This window comes from Rhodnius prolixus, unplaced genomic scaffold (genome assembly GCF_049639745.1).
Source record: "Rhodnius prolixus isolate KJV_2025 unplaced genomic scaffold, Rpr scaffold_1, whole genome shotgun sequence".
Classification (NCBI taxonomy): Eukaryota; Metazoa; Arthropoda; class Insecta; order Hemiptera; family Reduviidae; genus Rhodnius; species Rhodnius prolixus.
The window spans coordinates 58,437,234-58,460,230 of NW_027411581.1; the positions used below are offsets into that span (position 1 = coordinate 58,437,234).

Consider the following 22,997-nt stretch of genomic DNA (forward strand, 5'->3'; position numbering starts at 1 on the left):
TACAAAATTAAGCCTCAAACAGAAATCAATGCTTTTACGCTAAACTTTTCTCTTTGTTGAAAATATTTTGCGTTTGACTAGAACTAGGCTATTCAGCCTAAACTAATAGCACACATAATGCCACTGAACTTGCTAACTGTGTCTGTTGTTACGTACAACAAATGCTACTTCAAGATAGATCTACAATAATAAAAAGAAAAAAAGAGTTCAAGCCTAGAAGATGCAGTTCGCGTACATAAATAGCCGATAATGAAGAACACAATGTTTCCATCTTGTCAGTAGATTCATTATTGTCGACTCCCACCAGATTGCAGTAGCGTTTGTTATTATGCTCCAATACACTATAGAAGAGTAACCATTGGCGAAGAAAGCAGGAAGTATATTGGCGAAGGTCACAACCGTCGCTCCTTCTCTACAATGCAACAAATTGAAGGATACAATGAAGGTTACAGCTGTTACAAAACTATAGTCTCAATACTGGGTAGGTGGTAACTTTACTATCTATTACTGAAATCTTTTTTATTTATTAAGCTGAAATAAAGTGGCTCTAGTAAATAACTAAATAAATAAATGTCTACAAATAGAAAAGGAAATATAAATCATGGAGACAAATTAAACTAAAACGCGCTCAAGTACCATGATCGAAATTTGATAAAAAAAAAAAATGGCTTCAATCTAAAAAGATTTATTGATAGATAATGATCTAAGCCCAAGCCGTGATTGTTCGCAGGCCTTGGTTAGCTCTACCTCCACAGGTTATCGTTCGGGCGACTTCATGCTACTTATCGTTTCATGAGCCTTGTCCAATCTTTCCTAATTAGATTTTTCATTCGATGGAGCCTAAAATTTCTCTCTGAGAGATTCCTAACTGAACCAATTGGAAGCGTGGGGATGTACGAGTCTTTCATGAGAAGGAAAGATGGATAAATGTGAACATTGCATCCCTAACAATCGATCTAGTCCAAGGACAGAATTCTGTATTTTTTCGACAGTATATCCTGATCTTTTTTGCTATTTTCTAAAACCTCAATTGGGTGTCCCTTCACATTTCCCTTAATAACTACAGCTTCCAATTAAGAAGATTTAAAATGATTTAAGGCGCGTCAACATCTGAGATTATTGGCGCCCGGAGCTTTTTTTTTTGCAGCGCACTGCCGGCCTTTGGAAAACACTGTCCATTACCGGGACAGTCAACTTGTAAGAAGCTCCTAGGAAGAGAAAATCTTGCGGACCAGCTGCTGGATGCGAACCCGGGACCTCTGCGAGGGAGTCCAATACTCTAACCGTATAGCTAATCCCTTCCCTGTTAAGAAGATTGTTGCTCATAATATACATTAAGAACTCTACTGTATTTACAAACTAATCTTCGTATCCAGACTCCTCCTATCTGTTGCTACAATACAATAAATTAATTCTATGGGGCGGTAGACCATCAGAGTACGAATTCTAACATGATAAACTATTAATTAATAGCTCTCATAGCTGAGATTTTTAATAAGTTGTTCTTTGATTAATACTAGCATTAATAAAACAGCCTGGGAGGTATTGCGCACACGTAGCCCAGCTATTAAAACGTCCTACTTTTAGCTAAGTTAATTTTTTATATTAGCTGGATTTCAGCTAGTTTTTCTTCTTCTTTTAAAGTGTTTATTTTTTTAATTATTATAATTAATTAAGACGCGTTTACATCTAAGGTTATTGCGCCTGGAATTTTTGTCGAGTGTAGCGCTGGTCTCCGAGTGACACTTCAATGGACCAGTATAAACCTATCCGAGCTAACTGCTTACACTTTTGCTGTTGTTGTTGTTGTTTTTTGGGACACCTACTAAGGGTATCTGTTGTATTATTCGATTGGGAGCACTTAAATAGATTATTTATCCACATATCTTTATATTGATTAACAGAATTTGAAGTGCCAAATTAAAATTATCTAAAAATGAATTAAAACACATACACAAGAAGAGTATGAAGATGAATTCTTGTAAGAGATCTCTGTGAAAGGCAAGGATGGATAAGATGAGAAATAAAAGGATACAGAAGAGAAATGATGAAAGCAAGATTGGACATGGCCAAGAATCTAGAAAAGAGAAATTGAGTGGGTTTCGGACACGATGAGAAGGATAGCTCCGACTAGTTGGCCAAATAAGAATTACGAATGGGTTCCACCGGAAAAAAAGAAAGAAGTGGAAGACTACTAAGACAGACGTATGAGGAAGGAATCCTGGAGAGGAAAGCGGTTCACGATTTGGCTGAACAGGACTGGGCATGACAGGAAGAAGTAGAGGAGTGCCTCGGCCGCATTGTTAGCCCTTAAAACAAAGAAGAGGCTAATTTAAGAAGAAGAATTTCAATTTTGCTAAACAATTAGGAACAAAACAATAAATTAACTAACAATTAGTGCTGCACGAGAATCGAGACAAATCTCGGTCTCCGAGACGAGACGAGACTTGAGCAACCGAGACCGAGACATTATATATATCTCGTCGAGAAATCTCGGTCTCGTCTCGGTATTTCAAATATTAATTTTTAGCTACAAAATTATAAAATTGTGTTCTTTATTAATGAATAGTCATTACGGGTATTGAATTAATTATTAAAAGATACGATTTTATTATACATGTTCAATATTACTACATCTATTTGACTTCGAATTACATAAGTAAAGTAAAGTAATTGCCTATTTTTTCAGGCGGGCTTTACGTCCAACTACCAATTAGGTGTCGCGGACGGAGGCGACTAGCAAACATACTTTACTGTTAATTTCTTGTATTAACCATTAAATAAAATCCAAGGCCTAAGACCGGGAATCGAACCCAGTACCACAATACATATTAGCTTCGCAGGTCTCGCCTCTAACCGATCTTCTATTGGTCATTATCAACGCAGCTTGCGAAAATAATCTTTAAGATGGCACTGAAGTTGCACAGATACTAAAGATATCTCTCGCCATTCTAGACAAATTTTTGAAGGAATTCTCAAGTGTTTTCCACCATTCTAAAATGTCAACGTCTACTGGTGCTTGGTCTAATTTGGTATAGTATTAATTATTTCTGTCTTCCATGCTTCGGTGATAGTTGCTGATTTTTGAGCAAATGGTGCAAAAATATTGATGCAGTCGTCGTCGTCGTCAAAAGGTGAATCATCAGATTCTTTATCTTCACCAACAGCCATAACTAATGGAGCGGGAAGTTTGTTGGGAGGTGTATTTTTTATTTCACGAATCGACTTGTTATAGCAGGCAGATATGTTATTTGGGTCTTTCATTTGGCGCGTTTTTAACATCTTTTTGAAATTGTATAAAGATATATAACAGTAATAGTAACTTATGATGCATTGAAGTGTAAGTAGTTGTCTTCTTTTACACACATTTTCATTACCAATATATAAATTAAAATAATTATTAGAAAATAATAACATTTTTTGAAAAGATTATTAATAGCAAACCATTTATAATACTTAAACAAAAATTCAAAAAACCGAGACCGAGATTTGAGCGACCGAGACGAGACTTGAGTAACTGAGACCGAGATCGAGACTGCATAAAGTCTCGCCTCGTCTCGGTCTCGTGCAGCACTACTAACAATTTGAAATAACAAATAACCTCACAATTCGTTCCCTTTTTTTAAAAAAAATTCCATTCGAACGAACAACCTAAAGGTTGAAAGGGTCAGCTGAAATAAATATAAATTTCAATTTGATTACATGTATAATTATATAATCATGACTATTAATTACAAATCACACAATTACAATAACAGCACAGTAACGTAGACAAGTCCCTTTGTCGGCCAGCTTGTTTTCTCAAGAATACTGTTATAGTAATAAGAATAATGTTAGCTTGAAAATATGTTACTTATAGTGGTTAGAATTTTAACGAAGCCATCGTATATCGTATTATATATTAATATAACAGATCAACAGATGGTTACAATTTTACGTAATCTATTTTAAATTTATTAGTTAATATTTATGGTGTGGTCATTTATTGTATATAAAATAGGCCAGATTTATAGGTCAATTATAGTTTTGTAGATAAATGCTGATTCTTTAATTATTTTTTATATTCATTATAAAAATATAGTAGTCATGTAATCAGAGTAATAGGCGAGATTATTATAATAAACTGAGAACAAAAAATCTTAAAAAAAGTTAAAAATCAATTAAGTAAAGCGTTATTTCCGTTATTCTGAGTGGGATTTTCGCATCACATTTAAAGTATGTAAGTCACAGTACCGTACATTGTATTGAAATCGTACTTTAAAGTTATGCCAATCCCTCCTTCTATTTAAAAGTTCCCTTAGTCAAAATTTTGGGGGGAATGTTCCCAATAAACATTGTAGACCAATACGAGTGTCATGCGCTAACCGAGTGTAAAGGAAAATCTTTAAAAAGTAAAGTAATTGCCTATTTTTTGCAGGCGGGCTTTACGTCCAACTACAAATTAGTTGTCGTGGACAGAGGCGACTAACAAACATACTTTACTGTAAATTTCTTTTATTAACCATTAAACAAAATCCAAGGCCCAGAGACCGGGAATCGAACCCAGTACCTTTAGCTTTACAGGTCTCGCCTCTAACCGCTCGGCTACCGTGGCGCCTTTAAAAAAGAAAAAAAAAATCGTTTTACAAAGTGTAACTTCCGCTAAAGGAAATTCGTTCACTAAATGACGGCCAGGAACCACTGCCAGGTTCACAAACAAAATTTAATATTATATTCTCATGTAATAACTATTTTTCTCGAACTCTCAGCATCTTAAAGGGGTATTTCCAGTAGGTATTAGAAAATTTGGGCAAAATTAGAATACTAAAATAGTAAAAGAAAGTAGCATTTTTTGAAAAAAAAAAATATATATATTTTTGTATGTATTTAAATTAAATACAAATACATTTTTATTATGGGAAACATTATATTCTACAGAACCAATTTTTATTGTATTCAGTCCATATTCGAGATTATTTTTTAGTAATCTCCAGCAATTGTCATTCAGAGCCGTAAAGGAAGCGTTTCTAGCTTTGGAAGGCCCAGCTAGAAGGATGGGACTCGTCTTCAATGAAAAGAAGACTAAGTTCATGGTTGGAGTACACCAATCACGAGTCAGGTGACAATTGGCTGCTACACATTCGAAAATGTGAACGAGTTCGTTTACCTGGGCTCCCTGGTGAACGAAGATAATGACGTGTCAGCTGAAATAAGACGAAGGATTGTAGCGGCTAATAGATGCTACTTTGGGCTTCGGAAGCATCTGGAAAGTCACCTAATATCAAGGAGGCAGACGAAGCTGCGATTGTACAAGACCCTGATCCGGCCCAGTCTTGACATACAGCTCTGAAACCAGGATCACATCTAAGACCGATGAGGGGAGGCCTCTTAGTCTTCGAAAGGCGAAATACTGCGGCGAATTTTCGGCCCAATACGCGTGGGACAGGAATGGAGGTCTCGGACGAATCCAGGAGCTGTTTGTAATGTTTAAAGAAATAGATGTGGTTAAATTCATGAAATTGGCTAGACTTCAGTGGGCCGCCGGGCATATGGTTAGAATGAGGGACGAGGACATCCCAAAGAAGGTGACGGATGAGCACCTCCATGGAGTTAGCGAGAGTTGGGAGGCCGAAACTGCGCTGGACGGACGGTGTTGCAGGTGATACGGAGGTCGTTGTTGAATATCACCAACTGGAGAGCGGCAGCAAAGAGTAGTACTGACTGGCCGGAAACTGGTTGAGGAGGCCAAGACTCAGCAATGAGTTGTAGCGCCATTGGATGATGGCGATGATGAATCTCCAGCAAATAACAATAATAAATAGGAGCGAATCCAGAGCACAATCCTCTAGGTCACTCCAGCAAGGCGTTTTGGCACTTTAATGACAAAGCATACGATATATCTTCGGAATAGTGTGCGAGAGAATTGACCTGACCTTCCTTTGATTACCTACCCCCCCCTCACAAACCCTAAAAGACCTCAAATTTATGTAGCAGGCATCCCAAAACAGAAACCTATCTCTCTACAAACTATCCACCTTGGATAGTGACAAAAGAAGTCACCAAAGAAGTCTTGGGAAAACAAAATGTAAAAACAGAGAGATTGCTGCCTCTCGCCTAAAAGAACCAAAACTAATTGTTTATTTAAGTAATTCCTAAATTTTAACATAGGCCTAATTAAGTATAACACAGTAAAGAGAAAATTTATAAAAAAACAAAGAACTGTTCAAGCAATAAAAAGTAAAGGAGCGATAGAGGTGTGTATGAGAGAGAATGAGTAATAAAAGAAGACAACAAAAAAAAAAATAAGTATTAATGACAATAATAACGGTTTTCATGTCTAATCATGTTAAGAATTTCATAAACTGCCTTCTTTAAAGAGTAACATTTTTTACTCTTCTCTTTTGGGTAGGATAGATCGTAAAGATTTCTCTTCAACGTTATCATGTTACCCAGTCCAGTAGTGGCCTCTTTCTCTCCATTTAGTAACCATGGAAACAAAAAAAAAATAATAAAAATAAAAATACTTTGTTTTCATCTGCCTTTTTTTTTTTTATTCTTTTGTTCTGTTTATATGGATCGTAAAATAATGGAGTTTATATTAGGTTGAGAAAACTGCTATAGAATGAGAAGGTTATAAAAATTATCATATTCTTTGAAATCTTCTTTTATTATTATTATTATTTTTCTTTTTTTGTTATATATATAAGTTCCAACTTTGTTTTATATTTTCTTTTTTCTTTTAAATTTATCTGTTTTCTGTAGAGTATGTTTTCTTTTAAGGGCTTCTTATCAGCTAGTATATAAACAGTATAGTTACCTAATATGTTTATATATTTTTAGAATCTAGTTTTTATTATTACTATTTTTAAGGGCGGGTCTGTTCATTCTTCTTCTTGTTCTTCTTCTACAGTTTTATTATCAGTTTCAGCGCTCCACTAAGTTTCCAAATATTTAATAAGGTCATTATTTATTTTATGTGATTCTGGTGCTTGAATTTTTTATTTGTCCCCACCATTTCTGTCACTTTTGATTACGTTATCTAATTCTCTTATAACCACCATTTCTGGTAAAGCGTATCTCTTTCTTACTATATTCGGTGTAAAATCCTTTCGCCTCTCTTCACACGAAAATATTTTTATGGGCGTACAGCTTCTCGCTCACATAAATTTCACGTTCAAAGTGTCTTACCTTGAGTTTTACGTTGTATTATTCCCATTATTTGGCAGTGCCGTAGCAACCTGCAGGAAACTCTTCCAGACTAATTATAGGGTAAACGTTTTTAAAAACTGTTTTGACGGTGAATTATGGTGTAATTCTCAATTACTGTGTCAGACTCTGGGACTTGTATCTGCTGTTGTTGTTGTTGTAGTTGTTTATTGGTTCTGGTTTGAGATGGAACATAAGTAATACTCATATGTTGAACTTAATCAGTATCTGATGTAATTCATATCTACAGAATAGGTTCAACCTCTGTATCTATCAAATAACTCTAGTCACAAATTGGTTTTCCTAGCGCCTAAACAGAAAACATACTTTAAAGTTGAATTTTCTATGTCTCTCCATAAAGAAAGAAGTATGTACATCATCAGTGTAGGTATACATAAAATATTTGAAGTACGAGTAAACCACATTTTTGGTACAATTACTAAGTTATGTAAAAAATTTATTACAAAAATTGCGTGGTGATGAATTTAGTATGAGTGTTCATATCAGATTTTCGTACTCAACTCGTTATATCGATAAAAAAAAAATAGTAATCGACTGAAATAGCAGTAGGTGAAAGTAAAAAATGACTTCTTTATTGAATGAATTATCGAATTTCCAACCATACTGTCGAAAACTGTCCACAGAGTTTGTCTTAAAATTACTTAAAACCTACAGAAAACAGATTAATGGCGGATTTGAAGAAAAACTTTTAAAAGGTTATTTTAGTTTTAGTGGTAAGAAAAAGTGACGATCTCTTTGTTCACATCCAGACCCCTTACTAATTCTTATTCCCAAGTAATCATAAAGAGTCGGCTATTTGGAATTTTCACCAAGAAATACAAGTTTTTGAGGACGTTGGCGCCAATAGCTATTTCCTGATGAATTACCTGCCTTCTATATATACAGACGCTAGAAAATATTTTCAATTATTTAACATAAAATACTTCTTCCTTCTCAGACTTCCTTGTAGGCGATCTGAATTATTCATTTATCTTACTTAGATAAATAATAATTTAACTTCAAAATTGTAGTAATACATAACTATAATGTCAAGTTGGAAAATCACTAACTGTCTCTTAGACTAAAGCGTGATAGTTTTTCATTTTTAATGATATGTATATGCAAGTAGATCGACTGATATGTTACTGTAGATCTGGTAAATATTTTACTTCTCCTCAGATTAAAAAAAAATTATAATTATCATATAAATATCTACTTACTAACTGTTATAACACACCTAGATTTATGTATAAATATTTCTAATTCAATTTGCAATGTATATATAAGGTTATAAATTAATGTATATATATGTAAATCTTTTAATAAGACTCCTCTTTTAAACAAATAATTATATTTAACATAAATACAAGGAGAGCATGAATTTATTTTTTAAACTCTTAATACTGTCGTTATTACTGTTGTTGAGTTATTAACATGTACTGGATTGAAAATAAGCCCATACTGTTTACACATTGATGATGTAATGAAATACAGTTATTAAGTAAGTTAAATTTAAAGAAATTATGCATTTTTTTTTCTTCTTTTTTTTAAGAAATCGGTATTTTTGTGGTGGGAGAAAGTCATGATTTCATTTGTAAAATCGTTTAAGAAAAAACCAGCATCACAATCATTAAAATTTTCAAGACTAAATAAGATATTCTTTCAAATGTATCTTTTAAAGAACAAAGTGTCTTTTTCGAATAACTCGAGCATCGACTTTTTTTTTAATTCTTTAATGATATGTTTGCAATACTCATAACTCCTTAAACGGCGCCGAACTAGAACACAGATCCGCCCTAATAATACCTCAAATAATGGAGATCTAGAAGCTGTGAGACGATAGACAAAAAAAGCAAATATAATCCTACCAATCAGTTTGCGTCCATAAAATAAGTCGAGCGAAATAATCTTAAATAAATACAATCGAATTTATAGAGTAATAAAAATATTTGAGATTATGCGCAAGAAATCTATATTTACTGCACCTCAGTTTCATTATTCTGCCAAATATCTATTGATTGCATTAATTTGATGTAAAACAAAAAGATAATTACGCTAAATCGGTGCAGGGAAGCTCATATCTGCTAATTGTTGAAGTAATCAACAAGTTCACAATTATAGCATCCAGTTTCATTTTGTAAGACTTCTCAGCGTGAGATTAATTACCATCTGAGAATGGATTGTAGTAAGAGCTGGTAGTTGGTTTATCTTAGATAAAAACAAAAAGTAGATTATAGGCGGTGGAAATTAAGTTCTTTTTTAAAGGAAAATTTCGCCGAGGGAGAGGTTTGCCAGGATTGGAAAGAGAGGATTAGGGACAGGTGGGTGCCATTGCAAGACTGTATTAAAAAAATACAATTATAATTAAAATTGTATAGCCAAAGTAAGCTGAAAAGAGGATTGGAGAAAAGACCGGATTGGAAGAGAAAAGAGAAACAAGAAAGAACATAACTTGGAAGGTCTCTGAGATGTATCGGGTTATATAGAAGCAAATCTCTGGGAGGAAGGAAACTGTGGTTATCTCCAGAGATCAAGGAAACTGTTGAGAGCTGGCCCAAATTATAAATAAGTGCAATTTTTTGTCGTTATTAGATCGATTCCTAATTTGATGCTTGTATGCTAGAGATCTAGACTCGACTACCGCAGTGTTCTTGAATGACTCAGGGGGATTAATTTTCCAAAATAGGGCGCCACGGTAGCCTATCGGTTTGAGGCGAGACCTGCGAAGCTAATATGTATTGTGGTACTGGGTTCGATTCCCCCGGTCTAGGTCTTGGATTTTATTTAATGGTTAATAAAAGAAATTTACAATAAAGTATGTTTGCTAGTCGCCTCCATCCACGACACCTTTATTGGTAGTTGGAAGTTAAACCCCGCCTGAAAAAATAGGCGATTACTTTACTTTTTTTTCCAAAAAAAAGGCCCACTTATGGCCTAAAAGCATAAACATAAACAGATTAGATTTGAAGTAGCAAGTATCTGTAAGGAAGACTTATTATCTTCTATACTTATTGCGTACGATTTCCAGGCTCGACATAATACGTAATATTAAAGGTACGCTAGCTATCCTCCGCCTCCGAACACACCACCTTGATCGGTTCACCTAAGTAAAGACTGCTTTCAAAATAGAGTTCTCCTCGGAAATACCTATTTCAGGTCCCTAAGTCAGAAAAAGTGATTATTTCCCCGCTCCGAAACTTATTGCAGAAGTAAGTTTTTAGTGAAACGATTCTTGATGCTGGATTATTTAGTGCAGATTGCTATAATTATCCTTAATTTTAGTACCCGTTAAAAATAGTGAAAACACGAACTATAAAGGAAGTTTAAATGCTTTGCTGAAATTCCAAGCTTAAAGCAAAGCACCCAATCGGGAAGTAGCTGTTTACTGAATAGGAATCTTCACTTTAATATCAACAAATTCTTTCGAAACTGGTCTCGAAGATTTTTCCTAGAAACTTGCTGTGTATTTTACGCAATCGTAGATCTAGTTTTTATAACTATTTATTTATTTGTTAATTTCTGCTAACTTTGATTCGACATAACTTTTCCTTTTTCTAGGCAAAGGCGTTTTCAAAGAGCAGTTTTCATGGTATGCAGGTATTTTTTTGTTCCTTCCTTGTTCCGTGTAATTTCTGGCTGATAAACAGTTTCACTTTTTGAAAAGATACATTTAGATGAATTTAATGGGTAGAGTTAGAACTTTACAAGAGATAATGTAAGAAGAGGATGATGGTAGCAAACCATATTAATCATGATTTCATGTCTATTATTGATTACTCGGTAACATCCCTCAAATACTTGTTTGCAAAATTTTCAAAACATAAGGCCACAAAATTTAACAGAACAAAGTAATGTATTGATTGACGAATTAGTAGCAGATTTATTCTTGGAGCACTTAAATGAACGAAAAAAGGGGATTAGTCTTCAGTAATCCGACATATTCGCTGCAGCGTCTCTTTCTTTTCATTTCAATTATTCTTTTACCGGATTTTCTATCGTACTTTTTTTTTGTTTCCTTTTTAATCCTCTCAAAGGATATTCTCATATACACGTTACATGGAAGAGTGGGAGGGAAAAAAACGTAACAAAGCATTACAAATCGGATTATAAATTCCGCTTTTAAGTGAAGTGAGGAAAATAGGTAGCCCAAGTTTAGAAATACAGAGAATTAAAAAAAAAAACAATTAAATGAAAAAAAAGTAACTTATAAACCTATTATTTTTAGAGCGTCACGATTAACAAGATAAAAAATAATTTATATAATAATAAATTAAAAGAATATATCCAATCAGAATGTATTTAGTAAAAATTTAATACAAAATAATTAGAAAAAAAGAATTTAAAAAAAAAAATGGAAAAAAAAATTTACAGTACCCCTGGTGGGACTCGAACCCACAATCCCCGGTTTAGGAGACCGATGCCTTATCCATTAGGCCACAGGGGCGCCACGTGTGTTTACCATCACGTACAGTGGTTATAAATTCCGTTTTTCTTTCTACTCCACTCTTAACAAACGGTTTAGCATTCATCCAATACTTAATCTGATTTACGATATTAACAAACTAATAATATGTATAATTAGAGGAATTAACTGGTTAGTTACGCGTCATTAATAGTCAAATATCCTTCACTTTCTTTTCTTTTACAAGGTTAAATGGAACTATCATCAAATTCTACAGTTTCATTTACTTGATCTTTACTTTCAATCACGACCTAGGAAAGAGAGATTTCGTTATCTAATTTGAGTCTTTAAGTTTTCGCCAGAAATATTCGAATTTTATTTAGAAATAAACCAAAAAGTAGTTTTTAGTAAGTAGTCTCGTGCAAGTGAACGAAATATCTCCAAAAATATCATAAGAAGCTGAAATTTGAACATGTCCCAAATTCGCTTTTTAGAAACTCTTCATTCAAGACACTAACATAACCGCAATAGTTAATAATACTAAATAAATAATACTCCAGAACTTTTTCTTGTTGGTTTTGTTTAATTGACAGCCAATAAATTAGGATCGCTGTGGCGTGAACCCTCTGTAACATCTACTTACACAATCTATACAGCTCTCTTAAGTCTATTGAGTTTTTTTTTTTAAAAAAGAGTTAACCTGCATACAGAGAGAATAACAAGTGGTAAGCTGGCGATTTGCGACAGTGATAAATAAACACCTCAGTATTTATAACAACAATCAATATAATAAAACTGCATCAGGTATATCTACTCACACACATACTTATTATTTTTTTTTTTTGTAAGAAAGGAACATCAAACAGTTTCAGAAAGAAGTGCCCCCGGGAACAACACGTTAAACAGGGGGTCTGTTACGCACAACAATACGCCGACCTACAATAGTACTTAGAGAGAAGAGGGTACAACCCTCACTCACACGTCACACCGCCTATTGACAGCCTATTGAGGTTTATTACAAAGGTTATATAGATTTTATTGCCAGTACTACCACATAGACAATCTCCTCGGAAGTCCCCTTCTGAAGCACACAATAACGTAAGAAAAAAGCCTTAGAAATAACCAAAACAATTTGACAAGTACTAAGTACAATCAAGGTTTAGAACCCCTCAATTCCCTTAAAAAAAATAAAACCTAAATAAGGGCGTGTGCCCTGTAAAAAGATCAACTTCAGTAATCCTGCGGTTACTTCTGCCAATGTTTTAGCGAAAAAAACTGATTTTGTCATAAAGCAATAAATATTCTCTCTTTTAAACTATCTCTTCCCTTCATTTAAAGGGCAAATTAACTGTGGGAAATAGAGACATCAAAAGGGATACTTGAAATTGTAACAATACACAAACTGTACAAGATTAATCATAGAACTGACTTGGACTGATTTAGAACTTCTTGGATTGATTACAAAGTGTCTCTTATCGTATATTCCTTTTATCGGCTACAAAGAAAACGCAGTTGTTTTCAAGCATCTAGCGTTTAACGACTGAAAGTTGCTTCTTTATTTCCTTCTTTTGGACTTCAACCGGATTTTCGCGCCGCAAATAACTGCGTTTATTGCAGAGATGTCCAAATGTGGGTGTCTGCTACCGTTAAGAACTTCCAAGAAAGTTATGAGTTTCTTTAATTCTTTTATTGATGGAAAATGTTCCAGTTAAGTTAAGTTAATATTATTAATGAGATTGAGAAAAACCTTCTTTTTTTGGCACTTTTCAAAGAAACGAATTTATTTATAATATTGAAGTTTGGCCGAATTAAACGAGTTAAGTTACAGTTGGAAATATAACTAAGCCAACCTTTCATGAGCCGGTGCTTGTGTCACACACTCATTTCAGATAGGATAATTTCTTCCTAAAGGTTTATATTTTGAGTGCACCCCTCGAATTCTCCATATTCAGGACACAGAATAAGTACGGGACAAAGTTAGTACGGCTGTCGGCATGGTTTCTACCAATGTTACCAATTACAAGCAGGTAAACCTTAAAATCCCCAATTGTCCTTGGCGTAGCCAAATCCCGTTATTCATGGTTCAACTTCTCTTCACCTGTTCGCCCACTGCAACCACCTGGTTGTTCGTCTATATTGCATTTAATATCACCTCTTGAAATCCATCTCGAAGGCGCTTAAAAAAAAGGCTTTAGACTCTCAAAAATGTCTTAATACGTACACAAGTTGTTTTCATCAAGAGAGCGCCACGATTACGTTGCTACTGGCTCTCATTAGGCTTTTGTGAGAGTATGGTAAAACAAAAAAGATAAAAAATATTGGTAATTAGTTCCCTAGGGCCGCAACTTGAGCAAATAAGGTTCTTAATTAAAGTCAAGTTTGCTGGATCACTCCTACTAAAGATGCCCAGCGAAGGATTCGGGCTGCTCGATTATAGACAATTATAGCCTAACTCACGTTAATGTCTAAGACCGATTTCCGGCATACAACGTACCGCCAAAATCATTACTTAATCTCAGTTTTGATTAAACATATTTAAAAACAAATAAAAAAATACATGTTTACCATTTTCTTTATCTTTTAGCTATAAAACTAATTCCGTTTATATTTATTACCACGGCCTCTTTAATAAAGAAATTATTTTTATGTATTTGATGACATACTTGTTTGGTTTTTTAAAAGGCGGAGCTATTGCTGCATACAACGTAAAACAGCTGATATCCCCATTAACTGTAGGCCTAGTAATTTTAAATTCTACTTCTTTATATAGGAGCTCAAGTAAACAGAACTATTATAACTAAACTTCATAATTTATTGTGATGAACGCTATCTGTCAATCTACTGTCAGTCTATAACTAGTTTTTTACAAACTAAGACCACTTTTTCCAACAGTTTTGAACAACGCAAGTTAGCAAAACTTACGAGCATGTTCATAATAAACAAATTTAAGATAAACAGACGAAAACACATGGGGTAGTTGTTAGAATGTTAATATTTTTAAAAATCCACACTTGCGACAGTTAGCTGGAAATGTCGAACTGGAAATAATAGTTATTTGGTATCTTCAAACCACAAACAGTTTTGTAACAACTAAGTTACCTGCTATTAGTGATTACTACTGCTTTTAGAACATTTTCGCCTAATAAAAAGGAAATATTAAAATCGCGTAAATTTGTGAAATTCAGTTTATACCGGAAATAAATGCTTTGTTGTCCGCTCTATACGAAACAAGTTTCTAATTTACATTGTCACTTCCGGTTTCACAGTTTAGGCCGGGAATAGATAAAATTGTAACTTTGATCGAAAATATCTCGACAAATATTTGGGATATGGAAAGGGAGTCAAAGTCATTTTTCACAATTTTTTATGTAGTTTTTATAACCATTGTTAAAACCAGTAGTCCTCATGAAACCCCAATCGGGTTTTTGGCCGTAACTCCGCCAAAAATGAAGATCGGGAGTGTAAAATTCGAAAACTAGTCTAAAAAAAAACCATTTAATTATTTAATTAAAATTATTTAATTGGTTTTCCCGGATTTCCGCTATCCTAAAAAGTTATTAGCGATTTTAAATGGATCACCCTGCATATACAGTGATCCCCATTAATATTGGGACACCTATTACAAAATGATTTAAAAGGAAAATGAAAACAACAGACAAAAGTTTGGAATTTTTTCTTTTTTAAATTACATTAGCAACATCTGTAGAAATTATATATAAGTATAAATCGATGAAATTCCAAACTGTTAGGTAGCACTTTTTGAAAAAGTGTAAAATAAGGCTCTCAAAAATATTGGGACACCAGAAGTGCTAGTGTTTTAAACGTTCAATATTAAAATCTCCTACTATTTAATAATTGGTTGGTAATAATTTAATAATTGCTTTTTGACTTACAATAGCCCTCAAACGATCAGGCATAGGTGAAACAAGTTTTTGGTTAATTCAGGTGGTGTTTTTTTCCCATTTTTCCAGGAAACATCGTTTTAATTCATTTTTGTTAGATATTACTCGTTTACTTAAAGCACTAGCTAAATATTGCCATAAATCTTCAATGGGATTAAGACCTGGAGACTGCGGAGAGGTTTGGAATACTTTTGGGCAATTATATAACAGTCACTGGCGTATCACCCAAGCCGTAGGTTTGGGGTCGTTCTCTTGGTAGAATTCAAAAGACCCTAAAATACCCAATTTTTGGGCATTTTTTTTTCAAATTATTTTTGAATATATTACTATAAACCATTTTGTCCATCACTCCATCAACAAACATTAATTCTCCAAATCCTGATGCGGACATCTAGCCCCAAACCATAACTGACCCACCTCCACCCGGTGGTGTAGCTTTAAAACCCTTTAAAGTTGGCTGTAAATTCTTCTTTTCGAGTTCAGCATTCGCTTTCCTCCAGACCATATCCCTTCCATCTGGCTAAAAAATATTAAATTTTGATTCATCGCTAGAGTATATCATTCCAAAATTCACTATTTACATTGAAATATTTTTCGGCAAATTTCACTCTCTTAGCACGATTTATCTTACTGACAAAAGGATTCTTCCAGGCTATTCTACCATGATAGTCGAGATTTCTTAGCACTCTCCGAACAGTTTCTGCTCCTTTTTTGCTCTCTGAACATGTCAAAAATTTCACATTGAAGTTTTGGAGCACTAAGTCGGTGATCTTTTCTAATTCTATTAAAATATAACGCTGCTCTCTGCTGCTCTCTCTCAGAGAGCAGTCGAGGACGGCCTTTTTGTGGGATTGAAACAATTCTTTTTTCTTTTTGGTAACGCTGAATGATGTTCCACACAGTAGATGTTTTAGGTCCGATCAGTTTTTCTGTCTCTCTAACACTTTTTATTGTCTTTGTGCAAAGAAATTACAATTTTTCTTTGTTCAATCGTTGTATTTGTATTTTTGCGCGACATGTTATACGTGGCTTGATTTATATAAACTAATTTAATTATTAATTTCATATTGAATATACGTATGCTTAAAGTATATATTTACAAATTGTATAAATATTCGGGCAAAACCTTGGACAAACTATAAATTATAATAGTGTCCCAATATTTATGAGAGGTAGAATTTGCACTTATTATTATATATACGAGTATATTTTTTAATCTACCAAAACATTTTTATGTACTTATTTAAATAGTTTTTATTTAATTAATAGTAATTATAAAATGAAATGAATTTATAAAAATTTGAATAAATGGGTGCCACTTTTAATTTTCGTCAAATTTGAACTTGTATTTGAAGCATAAAATTCAATGATAAATCAATCTTCAATCACGCCAGAAAAGGTTATCAATTTTTCTGGTTAGGCTATACACAATAAAAGAACATCATTATCGTAGTTATTGTTATAAGTACTTGCGCAGGTCAGTTAATCACACAATGACAGGAAATCATGACGTCTTATACACCGTGTCACCATGACCGACACAACTTCCTGCTGTCAGCTGATCATCAGTTGGCTTTTAATTGATCAAGTTTTTTTTTGTTTTTTCTTTTTATCTCCACAGATTTCGACATAAATGCGGAGGAGGGAAATTATTAAATGCAATTTGGTGCTTATTTGCAAGGGAATTGCCACCGTTATATTTCCAAAATTTGTTACTCGTCATACTTTCAGCAGGACGAAATAAAATGATAAGCCCGGATGTGAAAACTCTCTAACGTCTTTTTCTAACTTCAATAGTTTTAAAGACAAATGTTCAACAAACGATTTGTTTCCATCTAACAAGATTTAAGTGGATTTCAGAAATTAGTAACAGATCATAAGCAAATAGAGCTAAAGGAGGTACTTTCGGATTCAAATTAATAGGAAGTTCGTAAATATTTGTGTCTAATAAAAAAGTTGCCAGCTATTAGAAAGAAATGTCTGAGTCAGCAAATCTAGGGTGAGATGGAAACGAAGTCGGATTCTCTACACCTGATTAATCTACTACAGAAACTGGTCAGGGATTGAATAAACATTGGTACTGATAAAAATCAGCAATATTAGGCACTCTTTTGACTTAGAAGCGATTGGTGTTCAATTCTATATAGACACATTTTCCATTTTGACATTCTTCGTCAGGTTACCTAAAAAATTCATTGGACAATCACATAAAAACAGTAAATCTGGAAAACGCTCTTCTGTAGCTCTAAAAACTCTATCGGGCTAGACTGGCGTAATCTTTCCCTTCGTGCTCATATTTTGGTCATCCACTATCCAACGTTGCTTTGTCTTTAGAGAGAAAAGTAAAGTAATCGCCTATTTTTTCAGGCGGGGCTTAACGTCCAACTATCAATTAGATGTCGTGGACGGAGACGACTAGCAAACATACTTTACTGTAAATTTGTTTTATTAACCATTAAATAAAATCCAAGGCCTAAGACCGGGAATCGAACCCAGTACCACAATGTATATGTACTAGCTTTGCAAGTCTCGCCTCTAACCGCTCGGCTACCGTGGCGCCTAGAGAGAGAGAACATGCTCTAATTAATCCTCATAGCTCACAGTGGGGCAGCCAATCAGAGAACACAAAACAGGCAATGAACTCCTCATTCAACCGACTTACATGTTCTTTTTTGGCCAAGAAGGTACCAGGGAGAAAATAAACCATTTGGAACAGCGATCAACATTGATCCTGGGGAGTTCTGTAGCGCCCTGTGACGAATAATTAGTTTTGCAATGCCGTCTTGTTGAACTACACTGGACGAAATGTTGCAATGTGCTGATTCATGGGTTTAATCCAATGTAAATATACGTAGCTAACCCAATTTAATGCGTCAAATTAGTAAATTTGAAGTGTTTTTTTTTATAAACACCTTTTGTTTTATTTGCCTATTGATTTCTAATTGTTTCGTGATGCTGAGCTTGCAACTAAAATGTTTTAATATAAGTATCGAATCACAATAAATGATTCTCCTGTTATTCTCTGAGTCACAGAATATTCAGAGCAGTCAAATTTCAAGATCAGCAATAATTTATTCAAAGGAATAAAATGTTTAAATGAGAATGATTTAATTTTAACCAATCAAAATACTCTACAAACTATATTTGAAACAAATCTATTATTATACTGATCTATTTGAGGCCAGTTATGGGAGAATTGATTCATGAATGGGCCCGATAGAGAGGCTGTGAGAGAGAAGTAAGCAGAGTAAGCAGTGTAGACGTAAGCATTATTAATGGGCAGCTTGATGATTTTAATGGGCCGTAAATTTGTTAGAGTTTGTCCCAAAGTGGAGAAGAAGCCACAGGTGGTCGGTCCCCAACTGTTGACCCAACACTCGCTCTGTCTTCCTCTTTCTGCCCACGCAGTTTTTTATTTTCCCTTGCCGACCTACCTTTACTCAAGATTTTTCCTCTCATATCTCACTGTGTTCTGTGGATATTTACTGCGAATTTCTCATTGATTTAATCGATTTTTTTGCAAGGAAAGTGTGAGAAAGCCACTTCACCTAGAGGTACATGCCATTTAAAATAGTTTAAATCTAGGGTCTCGAAACGAATCAACACCGCGACTTTCGTTTACTAAATTTTCAAAGGTTTCGAACTTCAAATTTGCATTAAATTCTGTCCCTTCATTACAATAAAATGATTATCGATCGACTTATCGATTTCTATAGTGGACTTCCTTGTAGTGGGGATACAGTTAGTTTTTCCGTAAGTGAAAATGACAGGACAAGTTCACCTTGCAAAATTATCCAGCATCCACATAAATACTTGAAATCATGGATTCTCAAAGTGAAAGGCTTTTCAGAATACAAAACCCACATGCTAAACGATCTATTTAATTAATTTAATTAATTAATAGTAAATTAATTTTTATTAATAGTAAATAAAAATTTAGAATTTATTTAGATGAAAATGATAAGAGTAAATGAAAAATTTTCTCTTCAAGTAAGCTTGAGTCGAGGAAGACCATTCTCTATGCATTAGAGACAAAAAGACGGAAAATTGTAAGGTCACCTAATGCGGTTGGCCCAAGAGAACCACAGCTTTTCCCCACGGGAAAGGAGAAAATGGGGCAGACCTAGGAGGCTGAGGAAGATGTGGAATGAGCGATGGCTGCAAGGGAATTAAGAGAGGAGAATTAATAGAGTACAGTGGCTATTGGGTATCAGTGATAAGACTGTAATAGGTTCTAAAGTACCCGGAAAAACAAAATGAAAATAAAGAAAACTAAGTGGTAGCTCTAGCTTAAGTTGTTCAACCAAGAATGCTTCTCCAAGCAGGACCGAGTTAAGTAAAGTAAGTCATTACAGGCATTCCTGTATTTTTTAAGACTAACTGTATTTCAACTGTCAATCCAGGAGTTGGGGTCCGAGAATTTGAGGATTTCTCTTTCTTTTTAATTCACCACAGAAGCTTCGTGATATTGGCCTTCAAATTCTGTTCAAGGAATTGTAAACTTTCTTACTAAGTCCAGAATTCAAACATTTCCAGCAGGAAGCCGCTAGTCCAAATCTGACAACGCCTTATAAGAGATGCTAAACACACAAAATAGTGAAAAGATCGAGACCGTAGAATAATATCAAAATCTTTTAACGCCAGAAATCAATTCCATTCTCAGAAAGGGGACGCTCCCTTCTAGCCTGCACTATTCTTCATGGTGTATCCCGATTTTGATGAGATCGTACGTAAATTTCAAGCTGTAAGAACAAAGAATGTTTGTACACAGCGTGTTTATTTGTTCTTTTCTTTATTTTTACTTTAAATAAATATTTATATAAAAGACAGAACAAAAAAGAAAAAGAAAAAAGAGTAAAGATTGTCTGAATAAGTCAGAATACTTCCCTATTAACTTATGAGGCGCCTGAGATCAAGATGTTACAGATAATTGGTAGTTTCCTGTCTCGTTGGTACCTAACTACTCGCTACAACTAAATAAACAGTGGTGTCTTTTTATTGTAAAACTAGCCACATTCAGTACCTAACATTTGTCCTAGTTTATAGCGCCTCGTTTATCTATTTTTAGTCATACTATTTCTGTTAATTTAAAAAAAAGAAAAATTGATATTGAATGTGAATGCATTCACACGACGACATTTATTCAAACTCATAATTGCTCTAAAATGTTTTACTTGCCACCTATACGTGGATAATAACCGCTACCAAGTACGATTGAGGTCACTTTTTATTCTCTCCTAATAAGAGGAAAACTGTGCCCAATTTTCCAAATTGAGTTTTCACAAAAAAGAAATACTTGTTTTTTGGTCCCCAAATACGAAACATTTTGGTATCGCAGGTTCTACATAGGTTTATAAAAACTAAAAGTCTAGCAAGTTTCTACTTGGTTATTTGGATTTAGGTACTGGATATCGCTTTTGGAAGAAGCCTGTTTTACACGCAACGATGTTTTTGTACGTTTTATCGGTTACGAGAAAACGTGCCTAGGAAACCGGAGCGATCTATACGTCTCATTGTAATGGAATGATGTTGAAGATTGGATTGACTGACCGAATGAACAAGAGAAGATTATTTTCTGAAATTTGTTCGACGAAATGAAACATGTAAAGACATGTTTTGCATTTACCTATTCTTTTTTTTTCGATCTATCTCATCAAGACTCTTTTTGGTGCTTACCCATTTTCTAATTAACCATTTTCACTGGTTAATCACGAATTTTCACGAGGAAATAGTGAATCTAATCTCTCGAATGCCACGAACTGAATGAAGAAAAAAAAAGTTGATATGAAAAACTTACTGAAAAAGAACGAATATTTGATCGGCTTGACTTACATCACATATAATTAGCCATAGCTTTGTAAACCTGTCAGAAAATTTAGGGCGAAATTTGGCACTCTAAAGAGGCATAATTCAGTAATTTTTCAATTATTTCGTGCTTTTCTCGAATTTTATTTAAACTTTTTGAATGTACCATTTAAATAGGAAAATTGATTTTTTAGGGTTTCTCAGCATACAAAGGTCCTAATGTATTACTACCCCCTACTATATAGAAGTATAAGTAATCATCCATCAGGTGGAATTAAAAATCGCGAACTGGGAATCACCAGAGACATTCATTACGACAATATTAAACGGTAAATTTCCACTATTAATGGAGATCGATTATTAAAAACTGCGATTGATTTAAAATTGAATAGAAAAGGGATTTTCTATAAAAGGTGAGATAATACGAGGGTCGTTTGAAAAGTCCGTGCAAAGTCAGAGAGATAGCACCACTGGCGCGTATCGAGGTTATGTTTAGTTAGTAACATCTCTTGGAAGAACACACACCAAGTTTCAGCCAGATCGGTCTATTTCTTTGTGTTTGGCATTCGTTTGAATCGAGGAAGTCGAGTGATTTTCAAAAAATGGACGAAAAAGAATTTCGTGTGTTGATTAAACACTACTTTATGAAAGGCAAAACGCTTCAGGAGACTAAAGAGAAGTTTGATAAACATTATGGTGACTCTGCACCTTCGATTAGAACAGTTTATAAGTGGTTTAAAAATTTTCCGAGTGGAGAAATAGGCACAAGTGACGCTGAACGTTCTGGACGCCCCTGTTGAGGTTACTACTCCAGAAATCATTGATAATATCCATGATATGGTGATGGATGACAGAAGAGTGAAGGTGCGTGAGATTGCTAGTGCTGTGGGCATCTCGAATGAACGGGTACATAATATTTTGAATCAACATTTGGACATGACAAAGCTATCCGCAAGATGGGTGCCGCGATTGCTCACGCTTGACCAAAAACCAAATCGTGTGAAGTGTTGCAAGGACGGTTTGCAGCTGTTCCAGAAGAATCCGCAGGACTTTAAGCGTCGTTTCGTCACTGTGGATGAAACATGGATACATCACTACACTCCTGAGACCAAAGAACAATCTAAACAATGGGTTACCAAGAGGGAATCTGCGCCAAAAAAGGCGAAGACCGTTCCTTCGGCCGGAAAGATTATGGCAACTGTCTTTTGGGATTCGCAAGGAATAATCCTCATCGACTATCTGGAAAAGGGTAAAACTATTACAGGTGCATATTATTCATCGTTATTGGACCGTTTGAAAACCGAGCTGCAAGAAAAACGCCCACGATTAGCCCACAAAAAAGTCCTTTTCCATCAAGACAACACACCAGCTTACACCTCAGTAGTTGTGGTCGCAAAATTAATGGAAATAGGGTTCCAACTCGTTTCACATCCCCCCCATTCTCCAGACTTGGCTCCCTCGGACAACTATTTGTTCCCCAATATTGCAGAAACGAATGGCTATTTTTCAGACTTGGACAAATCCTATTATTCGGAAGGGATCAACAAACTAGAGCAGCGTTGGACGAAGTGTATAAGCCTAAAAGGAGACTATGTTGAAAAATAAAAAAGGTTTACCCCAAAAAATTAAGTAGTTTTTATTTTTGCACGGACTTTTCAAACGGCCCTCTTACAGTTGCATAGTTCGAAATCTATAGTTTCTAT

General features: G+C 34.5%; 1 protein-coding gene, 1 long non-coding RNA gene and 1 other non-coding gene across 5 annotated transcripts in view; all 3 read right to left on the minus strand.

Annotated features, from left to right (window-relative positions):
* The window catches only part of MESR6 (misexpression suppressor of ras 6), a 906,147-nt gene that overhangs the window by 576,410 nt on the left and 306,740 nt on the right, over window positions 1-22,997 (minus strand). The window lies entirely within an intron of this gene.
* LOC141449991 (uncharacterized) overlaps window positions 1-22,997 on the minus strand; it is a 200,468-nt gene that overhangs the window by 13,610 nt on the left and 163,861 nt on the right. The window lies entirely within an intron of this gene.
* On the minus strand, window positions 11,557-11,629 carry TRNAR-CCU (transfer RNA arginine (anticodon CCU)). Its single transcript has one exon. It is a non-coding gene; the product is annotated as a tRNA-Arg (tRNA).